The sequence below is a fragment of the Aulonocara stuartgranti genome, assembly GCF_965226115.1.
Source record: "Aulonocara stuartgranti genome assembly, chromosome: 23".
Classification (NCBI taxonomy): Eukaryota; Metazoa; Chordata; class Actinopteri; order Cichliformes; family Cichlidae; genus Aulonocara; species Aulonocara stuartgranti.
This window is the reverse complement of record NC_138958.1, coordinates 41187196-41193195: the sequence shown is the minus strand read 5'-3', so window position 1 is coordinate 41193195 and position 6000 is coordinate 41187196.

Below are 6000 nucleotides of genomic sequence, written 5' to 3'. Positions count from 1 at the left end.
AAACTCTTGATCTAGAAAGTGGACAATAGAAATAATTAATTACATAATTACATTCTTGAAGGATTTTCATTAAACCCAAATATGGTAGAAATGTATTGAAAAGAAGGAATTTTATAGCCATCTTAAAACAGCTACTCTAGAGAAACCTGCATCCAGCCAGTGCACAGATTTTTAATGTGTAACCTGTATCCAGTGCCGTCAAATAATGGATGTCTTTATCCTCTGTAAGAAGACTTTTATTTTGAAAGAAACACCTTTAGTGCATGTGTTCATTTTCTCATATGATTTGTGACTAAACAATTTGCATCTAATGTAATTCACGTTTCTGCAGACGTGCTTGCAGCATGGTTAATTTAAATAAGACATTTCTTTTATAAAGTCTGCATACAGTTTACACGTGAAGACGGTAGAATTTTATAAAGAGGATAAGCTGGATAAGCTCTTGGCTAACTCCGAAATTCCTTTATAACCTCTCCGCTATAGAGTTTAAGGGTATTCGTAACTTCACAAAGCCTCTTTAAGGCTTCACTTGCTTAAAAAGCAAATTTCTTTCCTCTCATGAGAAAGAAAAGTGAAACGAAATCAGATTTGATGTGTCTGCTTGGCAAGCCTGTGACATTACCTTTGTGGAAACTTGTGTTAAAGACGAATCTGCTGCAGGGCTGAAACATTGGTTGTGAAAAGATCTATTATCTTATGATTAAAGGGTATGTCAAAGCTCTGCATTCTTAACAATTGACTTAATCAGGTAGCATATATCACCTCTGTACTGTGTTTGCAACATACCTTGCTGTTATTGTAGTCGGCTTAACTAGTTTAATGAAACTATTAAGTCAGAAATTCTACATATGTGGTGTGAGATGTGTTGATCATGCAAACATGTGTTAAACTTTTTGACTGCATGATGATAACCTCAGTTTTTACTGGCTTGCAGAAGTTGGTATCAAAGCCTTATTTCCCTTGGAAATGACAATAGACATTCATGAAAGTTTTCACGTCACTCTGTTTGACTTTATCTGTCTCTCACATTATTGCAGAGGAATTTTGGTCCACTGCTATGTACAGCATTGCTTTATTTCATTTATGTTTGCAGGCATTTGTGTTGAGGTCTGTACTTTCACTTTAACACTGTAAAAACCTTGACTGTTCTCTGTTTTCAGCCATTCTGTGGTAGATTTGCTGCAATGCATGGGATCACTGTTGAATGACCCAGCTTTAAGCCAAACTTCAGCTGTTGGACAGATCTAGAATACTTTGATATACAGAAGAGTTCATGTTTAACTCATTGACTGAAAAACACCAAGGTCCTGCGGCTGCAAAGCAAAGTCCCAATCATTACCCCTACACCACAGTACTTGACAGTTGGTATGAGGTGTTTGGGGTGATTTGGCTTGACTGGTTTCTGTAAAACATTTTGTTGTGCATTATGGTCAGACCCTCTCCGTGAATCACTACCTTATTGTGGTGGAGGAGTTTGTGTGTCCCAGAGCGATTCAGAAGACCCTTATGAAGAGAACATCGAGGGAACAGTTTACCCTGCCTGGGATAGGATTACCGGGGCCCCGTGCTGGAGCCAGGCCCGGGGAGGGTGCCCGAGGGCGAGCGTCTGGTGGCCGGGCCTTAGTTCATTGGGCCCGACCGGGCACAGCCCGAAGAGGAGACATGGGCCCATCGTCCCGCAGGCCCACCACCCGCAGGAGGCGCCATAGGGGTCGGGTGCATTGTGTGCCGGGTGGCGGCCAGGAGCGGAGGCCCTTGCGGACTGATCCCTGGCTGCCAAGACTGGCAATAGGGACATGGAATGTTGGAATGCTGGAAGGTGCTCTGTTGTCCTGCTGGGAGACTTCAATGCTCACGTGGGTAACGACAGCAAGACCTGGAGGGGCGTGATTAGGAGGAACGGCCTCCCTGATCTGAACCTGAGCGGTGTTTTGTTATTGGACTTCTGTGCAAATCACAGTTTGGCCATAATGAACACCTTGTTCGAACATAAGAGTGTCCATAAGTGCACGTGGCACCAGGACGCTCTAGGCCGCAGGTCGATGATCGATTTTGTAATCGTACCACCAGACCTGCGACCATATGTTCTGGACACTCGGGTAAAGAGAGGGGCTGAGCTGTCAACTGATCACCACCTGGTGGTGAGTTGGATCAGATGGCGGGGGAGGACGCTGGACAGACCCAGTGCACCTAAATGCGTAGTGAGGGTGTGCTGGGAACGTCTAGCAGAGGCCCCAGTCCGCGAGATCTTCAACGCACACCTCCGGCAGAGCTTCAACAGCATTCCGAGGGAGACTGGGGACATTGAGTCCAAATGGACCATGTTCAGCGTCTCCATTGCCGAAGCTGCTGCATTGAGCTTCGGCCGCAAGGTGGTTGGTGCCTGCCGTGGTAGTAATCCCCGAACCAAATGGTGGACACCAGAGGTGAAGGGAGCCACCAGGCTGAAGAAGGAGTCCTATCGGGCTTGGTTAGCCTGTGGGACTCCGGAGGCAGCCGACAGGTATCGACAGGCCAAGCGGAATGTGGCTCGGGCAGTGGCTGAAGCAAAAACTCGGGTGTGGGAGGAGTTCGGAGAGGCCATGGAAAAAGACTTTTAGACTGCCTCGAAGAGATTCTGGCAAACCGTCAGGCGTCTCAGGAGGGGAAAGCGGTGCTCTAACTGCACTGTGTACAGTGCTGGCGGAGCGCTGCTGACGTCGACTGAGAAAATTGTCGGGCGGTAGAAGGAATACTTCGAGGACCTCCTTAATCCCACTGACACATCTTCCGAGGAGGAAGCAGAGTCTGGGGATGAGGGCAATGACCCGCCAATTTCCAGGGGCGAGGTCACTGAGGCAGTTAAACAACTCCTTGGTGGCAGAGCCCCTGGTGTTGATGAGGTCCGCCCCGAGTTCCTGATGGCTCTGGACGTTGTAGGGCTGTCCTGGTTGGCATGCCTCTACAATGTTGCGTGGAGATCAGGGGCAGTACCCGTGGACTGGCATACCTGGGTGGTGGTCCCCATCTTTATGAAGGCAGACCGGAGGGTGTGTTCCAACTACAGGGGGATCACACTCCTCAGCCTCCCTGGAAAGGTCTATGCCAGGGTGCTGGAAAGGAGACTTCGTCCGCTAGTCAAACCTCGGATACAGGAGGAACAATGCAGTTTTCGTCCTGGTTGCGGAACACTGGACCAGCTCTTTATCCTCTCAAGGATACTTGAGGGTGCATGGGAGTTTGCCCAACCAGTCTACATGTGTTTTGTGGACTTGGAGAAGGCATTCGACCGTGTCCTTCGTGGGTGTCCTGGGTGTGGTGTTCCGGGCATGTCCCACCAGGAGGAGGCCCCGGGGCAGACCCAGGACACGCTGGAGAGATTACATCTCTCGGCTGGCCTGGGAACGCCTTGGTGTTCCCCCGGATAAGCTGGAGGAGGTGGCTCGGGAGAGGGAGGTCTGGGCCTCTCTGCTTAGGCTGCTGCCCCCGCGACCCGGCCTCAGATAAAGCGGATGAAGCTGGATGGATGGATGGATTATGGTCAGACATCTCCACTTTGGTCTCTTCTGTTTAAAGGATATTGTTCCAGAGAGTTGTAACTTGTTCAGATGAAACTTTACAAACCTGACATTTTCTTTTCCTGGCAGCCTTTCCACCAACAAGATAATTATGGCAACACTTGGCTGCTTCTTAGCCTCTGAGTTACTGTGGGATAAGCTTAGTTTTTCACAAATCAGATTCCTGTGAAAACCTTCTTTTTCAAAAGTCCGTGTAAAGACATTGTTAATTCTGGTCAGAGGTTTATATACACTCATCATGGCCACCAGTGTAATTTTAAGCTTTTAATGATTTCTTTGAACTGTTCTTTTTCCAGTGTGTAATGATTGTACAGCCATGTCTTTATATAAATAAATCAAATATATACAGAAAACCCCACCACTAATATTTGATTGTCCCTAAGCAAAAGCTTCCAAAAGCATCTAACCAAAATCTTTTGGTAGCCATCTACAAGTTCCTGGCATAATTCTGCCTTCAAGAATTTGGTAGTAGTTCTCCTTCTTCATTATTCTGTCCACTTACAAATGTAACAGTACCACTGGGAGCAAAACTCCCACAAAGCATGATGCTACCACCACCATGCTTGACACCTGGGACAGTGTTCTTATGTTTGAAAGCCTCACCTTTACTACCCCAAAACATACAGTGGGGCAAAAAAGTATTTAGTCAGCCACCGATTGTGCAAGTTCCCCCACTTAAAATGATGACAGAGGTCAGTAATTTGCACCAGAGGTACACTTCAACTGTGAGAGACAGAATGTGAAAAAAAATCCATGAATTCACATGGTGGTATTTGTAAATAATTTATTCGTAAATTAGGGTGGAAAATAAGTATTTGGTCACCTCAAACATGGAAAATCTCTGGCTCTCACAGACCTGTAACGTCTTCTGTAAGACGCTTTTCTGTCCCCCACTCGTTACCTGTATGAATGGCACCTGTTTGAACTCATCATCTGTATAAAAGACACCTGTCCACAGCCTCAAACAGTTAGACTCCAAACTCCGCCATGGCCAAGACCAAAGAGCTTTCGAAGGACACCAGGAAAAGTATTGTAGACCTGCACCAGACTGGGAAGAGTGAATCTACAATAGGCAAGCAGCTTGGTGTGGAAAAAATCAACTATGGGAGCAATCATCAGAAAATGGAAGACATACAAGACCACTGATAATCTCCCTCGATCTGGGGCTCCACGCAAGATCTCATCCCGTGGGGTCAAAATGATCATGAGAACGGTGAGCAAAGATCCCAGAACCACACGGGGGGACCTGGTGAATGACCTGCAGAGAGCTGGGACCAAAGTAACAAAGGTCACCATCAGTAACACACTACAACGGCAGGGAATCACATCCCGCAGTGCCAGACGTGTTCCGCTGCTGAAGCCAGTGCATGTCCAGGCCCGTCTGAAGTTTGCCAGAGAGCACATGGATGATACAGCAGAGGATTGGGAGAATGTCATGTGGTCAGATGAAACCAAAGTAGAACTTTTTGGTATAAACTCAACTCATCGTGTTTGGAGGACGAAGAATACTGAGTCTCATCCCAAGAACACCATACCTACTGTGAAGCATGGGGGTGGAAACATCATGCTATGGGGCTGTTATTCTGCCAAGGGGACAGGACGACTGATCCGTGTTAAGGACAGAATGAATGGGGCCATGTATCGTGAGATTTTGAGCCAAAACCTCCTTCCATCAGTGAGAACTTTGAAGATGAAACGAGGCTGGGTCTTCCAACATGACAATGATCCAAAACACACCGCCCGGGCAACAAAGGAGTGGCTCCGTAAGAAGCATTTGAAAGTCCTGGAGTGGCCTAGCCAGTCTCCAGACCTCAACCCCATAGAAAATCTGTGGCGGGAGTTGAAAGTCCGTGTTGCTCGGCGACAGCCCCAAAACATCACTGCTCTCGAGAAGATCTGCATGGAGGAATGGGCCAAAATACCAGCTACTGTGTGCGCAAACCTGGTAAAGACCTATAGTAAACGTTTGACCTCTGTTATTGCCAACAAAGGTTATGTTACAAAGTATTGAGTTGTATTTTTGTTATTGACCAAATACTTATTTTCCACCCTGATTTACGAATAAATTCTTTACAAATCCTACCATGTGGATTCATGGATTTTTTTTTCACATTCTGTCTCTCACAGTTGAAGTGTACCTCTGGTGCAAATTACTGACCTCTGTCATCATTTTAGGTGGGGGAACTTGCACAATCGGTGGCTGACTAAATACTTTTTTGCCCCACTGTACCTCTTGTAAATGTGTCAAAACAGCTCAATCTTTGACTGGTCTGACCATAAAGCTTTTCTCCAGAAGGTATTTGGCTTGTCCATCTGGTAAACTGGAAATTGCAGCTGAGCTCAAAGGTGTTGATTTGGAGCAGGAGCTTCTTTCTTTATTGGCACCCTCTCAGTCAATAATGTTGCAAAACACTGTGGACAGTGCTGCTAGTGTTCCAGCAAT